Here is a 21,588-nt window from a genome sequence, read left to right as displayed (position 1 = left end):
AAGACTTGAGGCTGTAATTGCTGCCAAAGGTACTTCAACAAAGTACTGAGTAAAAGGCCTGAATACTTATGTAAATGTGATATTTCATTTATTTTTATACATTAGCAAAAATGTCTAAGAACCTGTTTTTGCTTTGTCATTATGGGGTATTGTTTGTAGATTGATGAGGGGGGGAAACGATGTAATCCATTTTAGAATAAGGCTGTAATGTAACAAATTGTGGAGAAAGTGAAGGGGTCTGAATACTTTCCAAATGCACTGTACTTTTGTATATATAGTGTACATTGTTCATAAACTGTGAAATCAAATAGCATCCATTTTTACAGCACAAAGTAAATGGAATATCCTGGAGCACTCAAATGTGCACTCAGTCAGAACTTCTGAGTCTGGTCTAGCCTCCCTCCTAATGAGTCTCTCGCACGGTGGCTTGCGTCCGCACATGAGACTAGATCTGCTCTATCAGGTACAGATGGTGCTAAAGCATAGTTAATTGAAATTAATCTGGAAATAAATCATCATAAGTGTCATCAGAACCTTAGCCGGACATTTACATCAAACAAGGGTCCAAGGACAGATGGATACACTAGCTAGAACTTTCTCATCACGGATATAGTAGGACAAAAAAACATGACTGTGGCTGGACAATTTTATGGTTTCCTCCACGGTGTTCGTCAGGTTCTACTGAAGGTGACAAGGCAGCATGTTGTTTGGACTAAACAGCATAAAACCGGGTCTATCACAAAGCATGATCAAATTAATTAGCTAGCTAACAGTAATTTTGAGAAAAATTGAGAAATAGTTTGGTAAATATTTTGGTCAAATTAACCAGTTATCTACCTTTGATAAGTAGCTAGCTATAGCTAGCTGGTTGCTAGCTAGCTGGTTGATAGCTAGCTATCTCCCATGCCAATTTCTAATATCTGACTTACTCGTAAATATGAAGATATTTCATAATGAAAGTTAACTGGCTAGCACATCAAGGTTTGTGACATTAGCTATCCCCAGTTAGATCATATGTTTTCACTTATTTATTGCATCTGCATGCTTGTTGCATTCTCCCTGGTGCACTTGTTTGTTTGTGAGCTGGCTGCTCATTCTAAATAGTATAATCTAATCTGTTCAAAACAGTGGCATCATGTGACATGCAAAAGTGAAATAAGCGTATTTATGCTGTTGTTCAAATGCACAGATCACTTTGAATATCTTTTCAAAGAAACTACCGGTAGTTTGAAAACTTGGCATATTTCTGTCATGCTGCTTTGTTGACAACTTCAACCACGACCACCTCCCACGCCCATACACCCAGCCAATCAGCGGCCGCCACTGGTCCCTACACAAGAGCCAAATCCAAATGTAGACCTATATTCTGTTATAGGGATGGCAGCCTTAATGATCAGAGCATGCATTATGATCAGGATTTCGGCTCATCATTTCTCATCGATTATTACTAAACATAACAGTTCTCATGGTAACCTTACCATAGTTCTAGTTGTCACGGTAACACTTTGTCATAGTTCTAGTCGTTACAGTATCCCACCTCATAGTTCTACAGTTCCCAGAGTAACCCTGTCTCTACCTACCTCATAGTTCTGCTCTGAGTTGAGCTCGGTCTTGACCTGGCGGATGGTGGCCTCCTCTGATAGGCCTTCGGCTGGGTCAAGGGTAGGGTCGACAGTGATCTCCGACCCCTGGGACAGAAGGTCGTCGCTTTTGTCGTCCAGCCGCTCATCCGTGTTGGTGCTGACCACTTCGGGCGTGCCACTGTGGGAGTGGTCGCTGGTGTTGCCCTCCTCTCCGTCCGACACGGACACTGGTGACAGGTTCTCAGAGCTGAAGGTGGACAGGGACTGGCACTTGATGCTCACTGGCCGACTGCATGGGGAAGAGAGGAAATAGATTAAATAATGGGGCTCTCAATAACTCAGACACAAGCTCTTTTTAATCACACCAAGAAGTTCTTCCTGCTGGACTATATACTATAGAATCTTGACTAAATACACTATAATGTATAAGATGTATATTCTCACCGTCTCCGTGGTAACTCCACCTCCCTGTTCACCTCCCCTTCCTCTGACGACACACCACATCTCTGGAGGAGACATGGAAGAGATATGATGAGACTTAGAAAGGGATCAACTTCATCTTACAACTATTTTTCTCAATTGATTTGGCACATGGTCGGAATGTTTTTAGGAAAAGAACCAGCACAGCATGCATTACAGAAAATGCACCACAGACAAACATATTTTTTTCTGGCCCAGCATCTTTATTTTTTACAACTGTGGCAGATCTACCTGTTTGCGTGTGACTTGTTTCCGGTAGAGCAGTGCTGCAGGTGTGAGATAGCCCCTGGGTGACCTTATGATTCCCGTCTCCTCCTCCTCATCCTGGGGTATTCTCCCTGGGCCTCCCAGCATCGACCCCCTCCCTGCTGTCGCCCCCGTCCCACTAGGCGAATCTGGGCTACTGGAGAACGGGATGGAGGCCGTGTCCTCGCTGGGGGTGTCACTACGCATTGGGGTCTCTGTCTGATCGTCTGTCCCTCCCCCACCTCGACCTCCTCCTCCACCTGCAAGTCATTTATACCAACCAGCATCAGTTTCCTTATTTCATAAACACAGAAGGACTATACACTGTAGATGTTGTGTTATGGTGTATTTTTTAACAAATGTCTGTCTGATCATGTCTTGTGATTTATGTCCTGTGACTGAAGTGATGTAGGTGATATATTATGGATGCATCCCAAATAGCATCTTATTCCCTTATCGTGCACCACCATACGTCTCTAGTCAAAAGTAGTGCACTATGTAGGCAATAGGTTGCAATTTGGGATACAGACTATACGTACGCCATGTATCTCTGTATATTACCAGCAAATTTCCCTATGGGACATTATTATAACTATTCATCACCTCTTCCTCCCAGGCCAGCAGAGGCGCTCTGACTGCCCCCTCTCTCCAGGCCGGGCTTGCGGCGGCCCTCTGCCTCCAGATCGGTGGAGATAAGGTCTGGGCTGGACGAGGACATCTTCTTCAGCAGCAGGTCATGTTGGAGACCTCTCAGGGCTGCGCTGGGGTCCAGGTGCTGCTTGCTGCTGGGGGGGGGGGGGGGGGGGATACATCTTTATTGTGAGCACTGAAGGCCGATTTGAGGATAGTTTTCAATGAGTGTACAAAATATTAACTTTCCATGACAGACTGTCCAGGTGAATCCAGATCCCTAAGATCCCTTATTGATGTCACTTGTTAAATCCACTTCAAATCAGTGTAGATGAAGGGAAGGAGACCAGTTAAATAAGGATTTTTAAGTCTTGAGACAATTGAGACATGGATTGTGTATGTGTGCCATTCAGAGGGTGAAGCACCATCAGTTTGTGTTAAGAACTGCAATGCTACTGGGTTTTTCACACTCAACAGTTTCCTGTGTGTTTCAAGAATGGTCCACCACTTAAATGACATCCAGCCAACTAGACACAACTGTGGGAAGCATTGGAATCAACATCGGCCAACATCCCTGTGGAACTCTTTCGACAAATGGGGGTTGGGGGGGATGGGGTGCAACTCAATATTAGGAAGGTGTTCTTAATGTTTTGTGCAATCAGTGTAGATACCTGGGTGTGGAGGTGTGGAGTGTGGAGGTGGTGGTGGTCAGTGACATAGTATTAGCCAAGCCCAGGTTAGAGGACAGGGCTGCCTTCAGCCCAGCCAGGTCTCCACTGCTGCCCTTCCCTGCTTTCCTGTAGCGGGGCTTGGCCCGACGCGACCTCCCCGGGGACATGGAGCCCTTCTGGGGGCAAGAGGGGATGGTCACCTGGGTCATGGAGGAGTCCAGTTTGGGGAGGATCACCTCTGACTTCAGCAGGTCTGGCCTACTGGAACACACAGTGAGTAAAGTCTACAGTACACTCAGTACACTGAATAAGTCAAGTCAAGAGAAATAGATACACCTACAGCCTTTCTCCTTGTATCCAAATAAACAATATACAGTGAGGGCTCAAACTGTACATGCTTACGACCAGTAATAATACATAATAACTGTATGCCCAGTAAGTGTTACATGCTATTTAATTCAAAACACATGTATACAGACAGGGATTGAATGTGTGGGATTAGTGAGTGTGAATGGTTCAATGGTTTCCCCCTCAGGGTCACCTCTTGGTGTGAGAGGTCAGTTTCTGAGGTATGTTGCGTTTCTTGATGAGTTTCTCCATGGAGTTGGATGAGCGTTCTTGTCTGGAGCTGTGGTTTTTGACGCATACTGGGTACTTCTTATCCAGGGAATGCTCCCTCCTGGGAGACACACACACAACATCATTCATTCATTCTTTACTTGGCCACAATAAGCATATCACAAACATCTGTATAATGTATTACATTATGTCTGCTATTCCCTCTCCCTGTATGTGTCTTTGGCAGATGAGCATGAATAGTGTACACACAGGTAGATATTGATTGTAAGGTGTGCAACAATAAATATGATTATTACTTGAGTAGCTCTTTCTCCTTGAGTTCCACCTGTAGCATGACAGCATTGAGCTCCATGTAGAGGCTGTTGACTCTGTCCAGTTCTTTCGTAGTGCTCACGGATGTCCAGGGCATGCCTGAGATGGAGAGATAGAGAATGGAACGGGACGGACGGGGTTAAAACATGGGGTACAGCTAGCCATTAATTTGATGTATGCAAAGGCGCAATTAACAAAATTGGGAGCAGCATCAACAATATTGGACAGCCATAAACAACACACACAGTACAGCTTTTTCTGTATGTTGATACGTACAGTAAGTCGGAAGTTCACATACACCTTAGCCAAATACATTTAAACCCAGTTACACAATTCCTGACATTTAATCCATGTAAAAATTCCCTGAAATTCCCTGACCCACAATAAGTTGAGTGAATTTTGATACATTCCTCCTGACAGATCTGGTGTAACTGAGTCAGGTTCTTGCCCGCACACGCTTTTTCATTTCTGCCCACAAATTATCTATAGGTTTGAGGTCGGGGCTTTGTGATGGCCACTCCAATACCTTGACGTTGTTGTCCTTAAGCTATTTTTCCACAACTTTGGAAGTATGCTTGGGGTCATTGTCCATTTGGAAGATCCATTTGTAATCAAGCTTTAACTTCCTGACTGATCTATTGAGATGTTTCTTCAATATATTCACACAATTTTCCATCCTCATGATGCCATCTATTTTGTGAAGTGCACCAGTACCTCCTGCAGCAAAGCACCCCCACAACATGATGCTGCCACCCCCGTGCTTCACGGTTGCGATGGTGTTCGTCGGCTTGCAAGCCTCCCCCTTTTTCCTCCAAACATAACAATGGTCAAATTGAGCAAACAGTTCTATTTTTGTTTCATCAGACCAGAGGACATTTCTCCAAAAAGTACCATCTTTGTGCCCATGTGCATTTGCAAACCATAGTCTGGCTTTTTTATGGCGGTTTTGGAGCAGTGGCTTTTTCTTCACGGAGTGGCCTTTCAGGTTATGTCGATATCGGACTCGTTTTACTGTGGATATCGATACTTTTGTACCCGTTTCCTCCAGCATCTTCACAAGGTCCTTTGCTGTTGTTCTGGGATTGATTTCCACTTTTTGCACCAAAGTATGTTCATCTCTAGGAGGTAGAGATGTTTCCTCCTTCCTGAGCAGTATGACGGCTGCGTAGTCCCATGGTGTTTATACTTGCGTACTATTGTTTGTACAGATGAGTGTGGTTGAGAGCCATGCGTCCTCTGAAACACAACCCAACCTAGGCGCACTGCTTATTGACACAATGCACATCCAACCCGGAAGCCAGCTGCACCAATGTGTCTGAGGAAACACCGTTCACCTGGCGACCTGGTCAGCGTGCACTGCGCACGGCCTGCCAGACAAGGATATCCCTGCCGGCCAAACCCTTCCTAAACCGGACGATGCTGGGCCAACTGTGCGTCGCCCCATGGACCTCCCGTTCACGGCCGGCTGCGACAGAGCCTGGGCTCGAACCCAGAATCTCTGGTGACACAGCTAGCACTGCGATGCAGTGCCTTAGTCCACTGCACCACTCGGTAGGTCCACATACTTTTCTTGCCACTGTATGCATGCATGTAGCTATGTACAGTGGGGAGAACAAGTATTTGATACACTGCCGATTTTTGAAGGTTTTCCTACTTATCATAGTTACACTTTGGGGCGGCAGGGTAGCCTAGTGGTTAGAGCGTTGGACTAGTAACCGGAAGGTTGCAAGTTCAAACCCCCGAGCTGACAAGGTACAAATCTGTTGTTCTGCCCCTGAACAGGCAGTTAACCAGTTAATTTTATTGCATGACATAAGTATTTGATCACCTACCAACCAGTAAGAATTACGGCTCTCACAGACCTGTTCGTTTTTCTTTAAGAATCCCTCCTGTTCTCCACTCATTACCTGTATTAACTGCACCTGTTTGAACTAGTTACCTGTATACAAGACACCTGTCCACACACTCAATCAAACAGACTCCAACCTCTCCACAATGGTAGACCCGCACAAGGCTGGGATGGGCTACAGGACAATAGGCAAGCAGGTTGGTGAGAAGGCAACAACTGTTGGCGCAATTATTAGAAAATGGAAGAAGTTCAAGATGATGGTCAATCACCCTCGGTCTGGGGCTTCATGCAAGATCTCACCTCGTGGGGCATCAGTGATGATGAGAAAGGAGAGGGATCAGCCCAGAACTACACGGCAGGACCTGGTCAATGACCTGAAGAGAGCTGGGATCACAGTCGCAAAGAAAACCATTAGTAACACACTATGCCATCATGGATTAAAATCCTGCAGCACACGCAAGGCCCCCCTGCTCAAGCCAGCACATGTCCAGGCCCGTCTGAAGTTTGCCAATGACCATCTGGATGATCCAGAGGAGGAATGGGAGAAGGTCATGGGGTCTGATGAGACAAAAAATAGAGCTTTTGGTCTAAACTCCACTCGCCGTGTTTGGAGGAAGAAGAAAGGATGAGTACAACCCCAAGAACACCATCCCAACCATGAAGCATGGAGGTGGAAACACCATTCTTTGGGGATGCTTTTCTGCAAAGGGGACAGAACGATGTATTGAGGGGAGGATGGATGGGGCCATGTATTGCGAGATCTTGGCCAACAACCTCCTTCCCTCAGTAAGAGCATTGAAGATGGGTCGTTTCTGGGTCTTCCAGCATGACAACAACCCGAAACACACAGCCAGGGCAACTAAGGAGTGGCTCCGTAAGAAGCATCTCAAGGTCCTGGAGTGGCCTAGCCAGTCGCCAGACCTGAACCCAAGAGAAAATCTTTGGAGGGAGCTGAAAGTCCGTATTGCCCAGCGACAGCCCCGAAACCTGAAGGATCTGGAGAAGGTCAACAAAACTAAGGAGATGATTGTGGACTTCAGGAAACAGCAGAGGGAACACCCCCCTATCCACATCGATGGAACAGTAGTGGAGAGGGTAACAAGTTTTAAGTTCCTCGGCATACACATCACAGACAAACTGAATTGGTCCACTCACACTGACAGCGTCGTGAAGAAGGCGCAGCACCGCCTCTTCAACCTCAGGAGGCTGAAGAAATTTGGCTTGTCACCAAAAGCACTCACAAACTTCTACAGATGCACAATCGAAAGCATCCTGGCGGGCTGTATCATGCCTTTTGTGTATGTCGTTAGCTGTATTACTTTGCTCATGCGTCATGCAAACGAATTGTAAAATATACAATACTGTAGTTTTGTTGCTGTTTTTAGTGTAATATGCTTTGTTATTCTACATAGATGGTTATACATTATTAGAGTAATGAAAGGAGCAATTACCATATGGTTAACAATTAGCTATATGGTTTGGCATCATGCCAGATGCATGGTACCTTAGCGCGTGCTTTGTATTTATGCAACTTCAAATGTTTAATGTACATCTACAGTATGTCGGTAGTATGTCGGTGTGAATTGAACACTAAAGTATATTCTTTTCTGTATTTTGCAGTTTCACAACATAAACGTTTCAATATATTCATTCAAGAAAAGTCACGCCTTGGGAGTTTTATTGAAGACTTAGTTGTTAGCTATCTGTCTAGTTTTGCATGGGAACGCAAACTCAAGGGCAGAATAGTGAAAAAACATCATCACAGCGGGCTCAAGCACAAGAATAACTGCACACGGTGGTTATGTTTCTACGTTCATCAGCCAACAAAGCCTCTTATCCTAGGGAAGACCAGCAGTCTACGATGCAACAACCAGAGCCAGGTGTTCAACAGAGAGAGATGGAAGAGCCTCTTCAGCACATTGGGACCAAGTCTCAATCTACAAGATCAAGGTCATCAAAACAGTCAAGCAGATCCTCAACAGCGAGTTCTGCAGCCGTCAAAGCACGCGCCAAGGCGGAGGCAGCACGCGCACAAGTCTCTTATGCTGAGAAGGAAGCTTCTGTGATGAAGCAAAAGGCAGAAACAGAGAAGCAAAAAGCTGACCTCGAGGCAACTTTATATGTTCTCCAAGTTGAGAGAGCAGCTGCTGCTGCGTTGGCTGAAGCTGCAGCCTTTGAAGAAGCTGTAGAATCAGAACGCAGAGAGCTTCGCAAAGAACTAGACACAGGGACACAGCCCTTAAGTCCAGTCCAACGTATATGTGAGTATGTGCAACAACATGCTAGGCCCTACTTTGCTGAACTTCCATTTGAAGTGGAGAAACAAGAGCTTAGTGTTGACCCAGCTACATGCCATAATCCAGAAAGTAGCAAACAACAGAACATGAGCAGAGACTCTCCGTTCAAAAGAAATGAACAGCAGCATGGTGGAAATGGAAAGCAAGCCCACTTCCAGTCACACACACACAACTTCCCTGAGTCACAAGTGGCACCAGACCTCACCAAGTACCTCCTACGACGTGAGATGGTGAGTTCAGGACTCCTGAAGTTTGATGATCGCCCTGAAAATTATTGGGCATGGAAAGCATCCTTTCTCAATGCGACCAGAGACTTGAATGTATCAGCCAGGGAAGAGTTAGATCTAATTACCAAGTGGCTAGGGGCAGAGTCGTCTGAGCAAGCAAACAGAATTAGATCTGTCCATATTTTCAACGCAACAGCAGGGCTTAACATGGTCTGGCAACGTCTAGAAGAGTGCTATGGTACACCCGAAGTGATCGAGAATGCACTGTTGAAGAAAATTGATGATTTTCCAAAACTGGCTAACAAAGACAATCACAAACTAAGAGAACTAGGTGACATTCTTCTCGAACTGGAGTGTGCTAAAGTAGAAGGGTACCTTCCAGGCCTCGCTTATCTGGACACATCTCGGGGGGTAAACCCTATTGTAGAGAAACTTCCATTCAGTTTACAAGAAAAATGGATAGCACAGGGATCCAAATATAAGGAGGACTATCGGGTAGCATTCCCACCATTCACGTTCTTCTCGAGATTCATCAGGAACCAGGCAAAAATTAGAAATGACCCCAGCTTCACCCTCTACACCTCAACTAACCAGGTGTCCATGAAAAGTGAGAAACCTGCCAGGTACAGCAGCAAGACACCTGTGACTGTATACAAGACAGATGTGTCATCTGAGGCTTCAGACCACCAAACCAAACCCAGTAAGACAAAGGTTGAAAACCCTGACCGTCACTGCCCAATACATAACAAGCCTCATCCTCTTAAAAAGTGTCGTGGGTTTAGATACAAAACTCTAGATGAGCGCAAATCATATCTCAAAGACAATGGCATTTGTTTCCGATGTTGTGGGTCACAACTCAGCACAGAGCTAAAGACTGTAAGGTTTCAATCAAGTGCTCTGAGTGCGACAGCGACAGGCATCTTGCAGCTCTGCATCCAGGCCCCGCCCCTACAAATACATACACCGCTACAGCAGAGACAGATAATGGCGGGGAGCAAGGTGACGATGCTCTTCTATCTGTCACCTCAAAGTGTACAGAGATCTGTGGTGAGGCAGTCAATAATAATAATAATAATAATATGCCATTTAGCAGACGCTTTTATCTAAAGCGACTTACAGTCATGTGTGCATACATTGTACGTATGGGTGGTCCCGGGAATCGAACCCACTACCCTGGCGTTACAAGCGCCATGCTCTACCAACTGATCATGTTCAAAAATATGCCTAGTCAAAGCTTATCCGGCTGGGAAAAGAGAGAAAGCTGTCAAAATGTATGTAGTGCTTGATGAAGAGAGTAACAAATCTCTGGCCAAGACAGAGTTTTTCAGTCTCTTCAACATCAATGACAACTCTGCTCCATACACCATGAAGACGTGTTCTGGGGTAACAGAGACTTCAGGCAGGAGAGCCGTCAACTTCATGGTGGAGTCTATAGATGGACACATGCAGCTCACTCTCCCTACTCTGATAGAGTGTGATATGATGCCAGACGATAGGATGGAGATTCCCTCCCCCGACATTGCGTATCATCATCCCCATCTGCAACCAGTTATGGACAGAATTCCAGCTGTGGACCCAGACGCTCCCATCCTCCTGCTCTTAGGACGAGACATCTTAAGGGTACACAAGGTACGAGAGCAAATCAATGGGCCCCACGACACTCCTTATGCACAGCGACTCGACCTCGGGTGGGTCATTGTGGGTGAGGTCTGTCTGGGAACAGCTCACCGACCAGCCAATGTTAACGTGTTCAGGACAAACATACTTCAAAATGGTCACACATCCTATCTGAGCCCTTGCCCTGACATCATCCAGGTAAAAGAGAACTACAACAGCGTAGCTCAGAAACACATCTCTCCCTCTACAGTGCACTTGAGAGATCCAATCACAACTGTGAACACAGACAGCCTGGGATGTTCCGTGTTCGACAAAACACAAGACGATGATAAACCAGCACCATCAGTGGAGGACAAAGCCTTCTTGGACATTATGGACAAACAGGTTTTCCAGGATGATGGAAACAACTGGGTGGCTCCACTACCCTTTCGCCCCAATAGACGTCGCCTTCCTAATAACAGGGAGCAGGCCATGAACCGTCTCGCATCACTTCGCAGGACTTTAGACAAAAAGCCTGACATGAAGCGTCATTTTATTGACTTCATGCAAAAGATGCTGGATAACGACCAAGCCGAACCTTCACAGCCACTAGAGGGAGACAAAGAACGTTGGTATCTGCCCATATTTGGTGTTTACCATCCACAAAAGCCTGAACAAATACGAGTAGTATTTGACTCCAGTGCTAAGTGTCAAGGCGTGTCACTTAACGATGTTCTGCTCAGTGGTCCAGACTTAAACAACACACTCTTGGGTGTCCTAATACGTTTCCGCAAGGATTGCATTGCACTAACAGCAGATGTGCAACAAATGTTTTACTGTTTTGGTGTACGTGAGGATCACAGAGATTACTTAAGGTTTCTCTGGTATGAAGACAACAACCCAGATAGAAACATAACTGAGTACAGGATGAAAGTCCGTGTATTTGGGAACAGCCCTTCACCAGCCGTAGCCATCTACTGCATGAGACGAGCAGCGCTACAGGGTGAGAAGGAACATGGGTCAGAGCCCAAGCAATATGTAGTGAGGAACTTCTACGTCGATGATGGTCTGACATCAGTAGCTACTACAGAAGAAGCTATCAATATTCTAAGAAAAACACAAGCAATGTTGGCGGAGTCCAACATGAAACTACACAAGATTGCATCCAATAGCAAAACAGTTATGGAAGCCTTCCCTATGGAGGACCGTGCAAAAGACTTAAAAGATCTGGACCTAGGAGTGGATCCTCTCCCCTTTCAACGGAGCCTGGGACTTTCCTGGAACCTGGAAACAGACAGCTTCTCATTCCAGGTGTCCCACAATGAGAAGCCTTTTACTCGGAGAGGCATCCTGTCCACAGTGAATAGTCTTTATGACCCCCTTGGGTTTGTGGCTCCAATAACAATGCAAGGTAAAGCCTTAATCAGAGAACTCTCTTCTGATCAGAGTGAGTGGGATGTCACTCTTCCAACAGAAAAAGAAGAGAAATGGAAACAGTGGAAGCAAGTCCAGTGTCTCGCTGACACCTTTTGGAAAAGGTGGAGACCGGAGTACCTGACAATGCTGCAGAGACGCAGAAAATGGACAGCAGAAAAGCCAAATGTAAAAGTGGGAGATGTTGTCTTATTGAAAGACAGTCAGGCACACAGATATGACTGGCCAGTCGGGCTTGTGGTAAAAACCTTTCCCAGTACTGACAAAAAGGTTAGGAAAGTAGAACTAAAAATTGTCAAGCAAGGAGCTGCTAAGGTGTTTCTGAGACCAATCTCAGAGATTGTTGTTCTTCTTTCTGAAGCATCCTAGAGACAAAAGATAAAAATAGAAAGGACATTTGTTTCTTGATATGTTTTATTTAATAGTGGCACAATTTCATTATACCAGGCGGGGAGTGTGCTGCCATCCTGTTAGAAGATAACAGATTATTTTATTACAATGGTTAAATTGGATTTTCATTGTGTTCAATGGTGTTATTTGCCCCCTAGTGGCGCTTTCTGGTACTTAAGAAAGACAACGCAAACGGGAAGTTCAGAATTTGTTTTGCACGCAAAGAAGCAGCTACAAACAAGGCTACGGTGCAGGTCTTTCAATGTAGTTATTTCTTGTCACGCTTCAGCCTTGGAAAAATATTTGTTTGTAAGTTCAATTCAAGCATTTAGCTAATGATAATAATCTTGTTATTGATAGAGTTTCTTACATATCAATGTTGGTTGCATTTACTCACAAATTGCAATGCCTTTTGTGTATGTCGTTAGCTGTATTACTTTGCTCATGCGTCATGCAAACGAATTGTAAAATATACAATACTGTAGTTTTGTTACTGTTTTTAGTGTAATATGCTTTGTTATTCTACATAGATGGTTATACATTATTAGAGTAATGAAAGGAGCAATTACCATATGGTTAACAATTAGCTATATGGTTTGGCATCATGCCAGATGCATGGTACCTTAGCGCGTGCTTTGTATTTATGCAACTTCAAATGTTTAATGTACATCTACAGTATGTCGGTAGTATGTCGGTGTGAATTGAACACTAAAGTATATTCTTTTCTGTATTTTGCAGTTTCACAACATAAACGTTTCAATATATTCATTCAAGAAAAGTCACGCCTTGGGAGTTTTATTGAAGACTTAGTTGTTAGCTATCTGTCTAGTTTTGCATGGGAACGCAACTCAAGGGCAGAATACAGCTTATATCTCAAGGCCATCAGACTGTTAAACAGCCACCACTAACATTGAGTGGCTGCTGCCAACACACTGTCATTGACACTGACCCAACTCCAGCCACTTTAATAATGGGAATTGATGGGAAATGATGTAAATATATCACTAGCCACTTTAAACAATGCTACCTTATATAATGTTACTTACCCTACATTATTCATCTCATATGCATACGTATATACTGTACTCTACATTACCGACTGCATCCTTATGTAATACATGTATCACTAGCCACTTTAACTATGCCACTTTGTTTACTTTGTCTACATACTCATCTCATATGTATATACTGTACTCGATACATCTACTGTATGCAGCCCTGTACCATCACTCATTCATATATCTTTATGTACATATTCTTTATCCCCTTACACTGTGTATAAGACAGTAGTTTTGGAATTGTTAGTTAGATCACTTGTTGGTTATCACTGCATTGTCGGAACTAGAAGCACAAGCATTTCGCTACACTCGCATTAACATCTGCTAACCATGTGTATGTGACAAATAAAATTTGATTTGATTTGAAGGTCTGTATGGAGGTATTTGAGGTATTTGATACAAGGGGACAGGACGACTGCACCGTGATGTATAATACATAAGTATTTGATACATCAGAAAAGCAGAACTTAATATTTGGTACAGTTTGTCTTGTCATGCAATAAAATGCAAATGAAATTCATAAAAATCATACAATGTGATTTTCTGGATTTGTGTTTTAGATTCCGTCTCTCACAGTTGAAGTGTACCTATGATAAAAATTACAGACCTCTACATGCTTTGTAAGTGGGGAAACCTGCAAAATCGTCAGTGTATCAAATACTTGTTCTCCCCACTGTATGTAACTTTTGTAGCATTATTCCTGTATGTTCATTCCCTCGCTTTCTTACTCACTCACTCACTCACTCACTCACTCACTCACTCACTCACTCACTCACTCACTCACTCACTCACCCACTCACCCACTCACTTAAATATTCATTCATCTGTCCATAATACTCTCCCTGTACCTGAGCTCCTCTTTGCATCGTATGATCATCTCCTCATCCAATCTGTGTATACAGGTCCCCTCAGACTTGATCTTTTCAAAGTGCTGCTTCACCTCCACTCGCCACTCCGCCTGCACCACAGACACAGCAACAGATAATGTGTTAGTTAAAACTCAGCAACACAGACCATAGTGTCTCAGTCATAACAGTCAGACAGACAGCAGCATAGACATACCATGTTTCAATCAAAACAACGGTCAAAACGAATCCATGTCACAGAGCATCTCAATCGTGCTCAGTAAGCACAGTGAAAACATTCTGAAAGGACACCGTGGACATTTTCCTGACTGTGTATCATTCTGACCTGTCCCTCTAGCTGCGGTCTGTTTGTCTTTTACAAGGACAGAAAGGTTTTAAAGAGAGAGAGATTGTGTGTGTGTGTGTGTGTGTGTGTGTGTGTGTGTGTGTGTGTGTGTGTGTGTGTGTGTGTGTGTGTGTGTGTGTGTGTGTGTGTGTGTGTGTGTGTGTGTGTGTGTGTGTGTGTGTGTGTGTGTGTGTGTGTGTGTGTGTGTGTGTGTGTGTGTGTGTGTGTGTGTGTGTGTGTGCTCGCGTGCATGTCAGTCTATCACGGTCCCTCTGTGTGTGTGTGGCTCTTGTTATTAAGCTAATGCAGCCATCCCTCATTCCTCTATGTCCCTCCCTTCTCTCTGCCTCTCCTCCCTGCATTTCCTCCCCTCTTGCCTGCCTCTCCTCCCATCCTCTCTGCTTCTGTCCCCTCCCTCCCAGACTCTCCTCCTCTCCTCTCCTCCCCTACTCCTTGCTTTTCCACCCATCCTATGGTGCACTGCCTATCAGCTAGCTGTCAGTGCCCTCCCTATTTGTTGTTGTTTCTCTCCACTCCAAATGAAATCCACAACAACAATATCTGCACACCCCCAATTCAGGTATCTATTAGTAGCCCCTATCATTATTTGGTGGTAGAACTAAACTAAGCATTTCTGCTGTTAGACAGGATTTATATCGAAATAGGGGCGACATTAGCCTCTGGTTTAAGGTTTATGACATAAGCCACTCTAGTGTAATAGTGGGTACAGTAGAGCAGTTGTTCCCAAAATGTGGGTTGGTGTATTATTATTATTTGAATACACAGTGCATTCAGGAAAGTATTCAGACCCTTTGACTTTTTCCATATATTGTTACGTTACAGCCTTATTCTAAAATGTATTAAATAGATGTTTCCCCCCTCATCAATCTACACACAATACTTCATAATGACAAAGCAAAAACAGGTTTTTATACATTTTTTCAAATGGATTACAAATACAAAACTGAAATATCACATTTACATAAGTATTGAGACCCTTTTCTCAGTACTTTGTTGAAGCACCTTTGGCAGCGATTACGGCCTAGCAAACTAGCCAATGTTAGCCAACAGCTTGACTGCTGTTTTTAGGTCAGAACGCTCGGATCCACCCTACTCCTTGGGTTTTTAAAAATGTTAGCAAATGTATTACAAATAAAACGCATAAATACCTTATTTACATAAGTATTCAGAATCTTTGCTATGAGAATAATTGACATCAGGCGCATCCTGTTTCCATTGACCATCCTTGATGTTTCTGCAGCTTGATTGGAGTCCAACAGTGGTAAATTCAATTGATTGGACAAGATTTGAAAAGGCACACACCTGTCTATATAAGTTCTAACAGTTAACAGTGAATGTCAGAGCAAAAACCAAGCCATGAGGTCGAAGGAATTGTCCGTAGAGCTCCGAGACAGGATTGTGTCGAGACAGAGATATGGGGAAGGGTAGTGAAAAATGACTGCAGCATTGAAGGACCCCATGAACACAGTGACCTCCATCATTCTTAAATGGAAGAAGTTTGGGATGACCAAGATTCTTCCTAGAGCTGGCCGCCAGGCCAAACTGAGCAATCGGGGGAGAAGGGCCTTGGTCAGGGAGGTAACCAAGAACCCGATGGTCACTCTGACAGAGCTCTAGAGTTCCTCTGTGGAGATGGGATAATCTTCCAGAAGGACAAACATCTCTGCAGCGCTCCACCAATCAGGTTAAGAGTGGCTAGACAGAAGCAACTCCTCAGTAAAGGCACATGACAGCCCGCTTGGAGTTTGCCAAAAGGCCCCTAAAGACTCTCAGACCATGAGAAACAAGATTCTCTGATCTGATGAAACCAAGATTAAACTCTTTGGCCTGAATGCCAAGCGTCACGTCTGGAGAAAACATGGCACCATCCCTACGGTGAAGCATGGTGGTGGCAGCATCATGCTGTGGGGATTCTTTTCAGTGGCAGGGACTGGGAGACTAGTCAGGATCAAGGGAAAGATGAAAGGCGCAAAGTACAGAGAGATTCTTGATGAAAACCTGCTACAGAGTGCTTAGGACCTGAGACTGAGGACAAGGTCCACCTTCCAACAGGACGACCCTAAGCGTTGTCTTGGTTGTGTGCTTAGGGTTGTTGTCCTGTGGCTTCGGGACAAGTCTCTGAATGTCTTTCAGTGGCCTTGCCAGAGCCCGGACTTGAACCCGATCTAACATCTTTGGAGAGACCTGAAAATAGGTGTGCAGCGAAGCTCCCCATCCAACCTGACAGAGCTTAAGAGGATCTGCAGAGAATGGGAGAAACTTCCCACATACAGGTCTGCCAAGGTTGTAGCGGCATACCCAAGAAGACTTGAGGCCATAATCGCTGCCAAAGGTACTTCAACAAAGTACAGAGATATTTCAGTTTTTTATTTTTCATAAATGTGCCAAAATTATTTAAAAAACAGTTTTTGCTTTGTCATTATGGGGTATTGTGGGTAGATTGATGAGGATTTTTTAAATATACATATTAGAATAAAGCTGTAATGTAATAAAATGTGGGAAAAGTCGAGGGGTCAGAAAACTTTCCCGAAAGCACTGTATACAGACACATTTTCGGAATGGAAAAACACTTTCAATGTAAACTTAAACGACCTACACCAAATAGAATGTTTTTGCCCATTGAAGTTGGTTAACAATGCCGAACTGCAGTCAGGTCAAGTCTCTGGTAAGGACGACAAGCACGCAGATGAGCTTCCCTGAGACGGTTTCTAACATTTTGTGCAGAAACTCTTCAGTTGTGCAAACCCATAGTTTCATCAGCTGTCCGGTAGCTGGTCTCAGACGATCCTACAGGTGAAGAACCCGGATGTGGAGGTCCTGAGCTGGCGTGGTTACACGTGAGTCCGGTTGCACTTCCTGCCAAAATGTCTAAAATGACGTTGGAGGCAGCTTATATCTGGTGGACATTCCTGCCGTCAGCATGCCAATTGCCCGCTCACTCAGACTTGTAACACTTCTGTGGCATTGTGTTGTGTGACAAATCTTCATATTTTAGTGTGGCCTTAATTGTCCCCAACACAACATTTGAGAGGAATAAGCTTTTTGTGCTTATGGAACATTTCTGGGATATTTTATTTCAGCTCATGAAACATGGGACCAACACTTTACATGTTGCGTTTATATTTTTGTTCAGTATATTTTTCTTGTGACAGAAGCAAGAAGTATTAGCTGGTAGATTTTAGCTTTTGATGGCTGTAGATGTGCATACAGATAAACACACGTAACTTTACTTGCCGCAGTCTGATGGTTTATTCACCAGCTAGCATACAGCCAAATATGCTCCTTGTTCTATCTGTGATACAGTGGTACCAAAGACAGCACAGTATGAAGATAGGCAGAAACTGCTTCTCCAATAGAAATCCCTGATCACGCTTGTAGGCGTTGTCAGGCAATGTTGGCTAGATAAGCTACAACACAGAAACATGCCTTCGGGTCTAACATTCATCTCGCACCGAACTGCGAATGTGTAGACCATCAAATCAAAGGCACTCCTTCAATATAAAGTAGCTTTTGTCACTGTCACAAGGTTGGAGTAATAACATGTTCAACTATTTTAGACATTAGCTCAACTCTAGGTTGTACTTTTAGATTTCAAGAAAATTAACAACCAAGGAAGAATTTTTCACTTCTCTTATTGACTTCTCAAACTGAAAACCCCGGCCTCATCTGCTTGGTCTGTTTCGCAAGTGTAAGCACCTCTAGCTTTAGAATCTCTGTGGCGGTACTGGTACATCCAGATACCTCCGAGTGACTGTGACCTACCCATGATGCTCTAGTGATGACCTAGGCAACAATAAACAAAAACACATTCCATATTTAGGCTAAGGCTAGATTAGCCATAACATTGCCTATGGCTGGTTCTGGAGATGGTTTGTCATAAGCATTTAGGGAAAACTTTGCCATCTAATGTTCTCTAAATTGGTGTTCTTGTGTCCACTGCAAGTGAAAATCTGTGCTGCAGAGAGGTAGAGGAGAAAGCATATGTTGCAGATTACATTTCATTCTCAGTACATAGTCATCAATCATGCAAGGGAAAATGACTGGTTGTTATGAGCTCTTTGTTGTTCACACAAGAAACCTATTTCCAATGATATAGCTACCATCACATAACAGATGAAAGGGTAAAGGGTTTATAATAATCTTTGAGCAAAAGTGTATGCCATAAGATTAGGAATGAGTAATTTAATAGGATCTCTGTGGTGTATGAATGCACTGTACAGGTGATGGCAAAGTGCAAAAACGTATTGGTGGCATGCTACACCCAGGATTTGCCCTATATGCCTCAACCCATATGCCCGGCTGTATGCAATGCTTACAGGCAAGAACATGGGGACATGGATGCTGAAATAAGTGGGTAGGTAAATGCAAAGTATGCTATGTTAGAGCATAGGAAGGCTTCTAATTATAGGGAGACTGGACATCCCTATAATAACTGATATATAAATTAACCCCCAGTCAATCGAGAAATCTAACCATGAGAAAAATAATAGTGGACTAGAACACACCTGTAGGTAGGCTTTCTGTAGATTGGAATAACTTTTTATTCCATTTCAAAGTCTTCAATCAGATCAAGCATTAACCAGTGATAGCAGACACTCATATATGTTTTGGCGGATGCTTTGTTGGTGTCAGAGGTGGAACTGCATTGGTCAAATCGGTGAGCAGCTGCTCTTGCAATCATTTTCACAAAGCCACACACGCCTTACTCCAGTCAGAAGTTCAGAATGAGAAAGTGTAGGCTATATAGCAATAATTACGCTCAAATTGAAAAATCATTAAAGGAAATTAGGATCTCTTATCCTAATCGAGGTGTAGAGCACATTTTATATTCCAGTGTTCGAACTTGTACACAAGGCTGCATGGGATTCTGTTAATGCGACACGGTGCAGCCAATGGCAATGTCCACTTTAGGTATAATGCCGGGAGCCACTTGAGGATTTGACAGCTCGAATGCAGTTCCACCCTGACACCGTCAAAACAACTCTGCAGATGTTGGCTAAAGCGGATCTGATTGAATCGAGCCCTTAGTTTGCAATTGATAACAGGTTCTGAAAGGTAGGCAAATCGTTGGCAGAAAGTTGTTGTCCATTAGTGTCGTGAGTACCTAAGAACAAATGTCCACTTGGTAATCCCAGCGTGTGCAGACCAGCTCCCCGATCCCACCTACACTGGCTTAAAATTAACCCAATTAGAATGATTTAGTGAGTCAAATTGTGTAAACATCTTTACTTTATTTGAAGGATATAACTCTTTTAAAAACGGTATTTATTGCAATTACAACCACTGCCTCAGCCTCTGTCCATCTGGTCTCATACAGCACAGCAGTCCTGTAAAACAAATGGAGGTGGAATCCTAAACTTGAGATCTATGTAATTTCACTTTTGTGCAAATCATGATGTGATGTCAGTAGAAGATTTATGGCACAAATGATGTGTTGATATGACTCAGCCCATTATGTTATGGCTCCAAATCCAACATCAACAAATCTTAGTGGTAGGATTCCGTGACTTACCTTCACTATACTTGAATGAGTGTGTAGACAGCACTCTGAGCACAGACATGAAATACAGAGTTATATTACAGTTGAATAGTGATCAGTCTCCATAATAGCTCCAGATCAAACATCAACATTACCTAGTGATAGAATTTAAAGACACACAACCGTTCAAAAGTTTGGGGTCACCTAAAAATGTCCTTGTTTTTGTTTTTTTGTCCATTAAAATAGCATCAAATTGATCAGAAATACAGTGTAGACATTGTTAATGTTGTAAATGACTATTGTATCTGGAAATGCCTGATTTTTAATGGAATATCTACATAGGCGTACAGAGGCCCATTATCAGCAACCATCAGTCTTGTGTTCCAATGGCACATTGTGTTAGCTAAGTTTATCATTTTAAAAGGCTAATTGATCATTAGAAAACACTTTTCCAATTATGTTATCGCAGCTGAAAACTGTTGTTCTGATTAAAGAAGCAATAAAACTGTCCTTCTTTAGACTAGTTGAGTATCTAGAGCATCAGCATTTGCAGGTTCAATTACAGGCTCAAAATGGCCAGAAACAAAGCCTTTCTTCTGAATCTCGCCAGTCTATTCTTGTTCTGAGAAATGATGGCAATTCCATGTGATAAATTGACATATTGAGGCCTGTGATACATTTTCTCCAAAAAGTACAATCTTTGTCCCCATGTGCAGTTGCAAACCGTAGTGTGGCTTTTTTATGGCGGTTTTGGAGCTGTGGCTTCTTCCTTGCCAAGCGTCCTTTCAGGTTATGTCGACATAGGACTCGTTTTACTGTGGATATACATACTTTTGTACCTGTTTCCTCCAGCATCTTCACAAGGTCCTTTGCAGTTGTTCTGGTATTGATTTGCACTTTTCACACCAAAGTACATTAATCTCTAGGAGATAGAACGTGTCTCCGTTCTGAGCGGTATGACGGCTGCGTGGTCCCATGGTGTTCATACTTGCGTACTATTGTTTGTACAGATGAATGTGGTACCTTCAGGCGTTTGGAAATTGCTCCCAAGGATTAACCAGACTTGAAGGTCTAGAATTTTTTTTCTGAGGTCTTCGCTGATTTCTTTGGATTTTCCAAAGAGGCACTGAGTTGGAAGGTAGGCCTTGAAATATATCCACAGGTACACCTCCAATTGACTACAATTATGTCAATTAGCCTATCAGAAGCTTCTAAAGCCATGACATAATTTTCTGGAATTTTCCAAGCTGTTTAAAGGCACAGTCAACTTAGTGTATGTAAACTTCTTACCCACTGGAATTGTGATACAGTGAATTATAAGTGAAATAATTTGTCTGTAAACCATTGTTGGAAAAATGACTTGTGTTTTGCACAAAGTACATGTCCTAACCGACTTGCCAAAACTATAGTTTTTTAACAAGAAATTTGTAGAGTGGTTGAAAAATGAGTTTTAATGACTCTAACCTAAGTGTATGTAAACTTCCAACTTCAACTGTATACACCTGTTCTGAAAGGCCACAGAGTCTGCAACACCCTGCTAAGCAA

General features: G+C 43.5%; 1 pseudogene; it reads right to left on the bottom strand.

Annotated features, from left to right (window-relative positions):
* LOC124019873 overlaps positions 1 to 21,588 on the bottom strand; it is a 54,537-nt pseudogene that overhangs the window by 2,595 nt on the left and 30,354 nt on the right.

The sequence above is a fragment of the Oncorhynchus gorbuscha genome, unplaced genomic scaffold, assembly GCF_021184085.1.
Source record: "Oncorhynchus gorbuscha isolate QuinsamMale2020 ecotype Even-year unplaced genomic scaffold, OgorEven_v1.0 Un_scaffold_713, whole genome shotgun sequence".
Classification (NCBI taxonomy): Eukaryota; Metazoa; Chordata; class Actinopteri; order Salmoniformes; family Salmonidae; genus Oncorhynchus; species Oncorhynchus gorbuscha.
The sequence above is the reverse complement of the archived record's forward strand: the minus strand, read 5'-3'. Positions and strand labels throughout refer to the sequence as shown.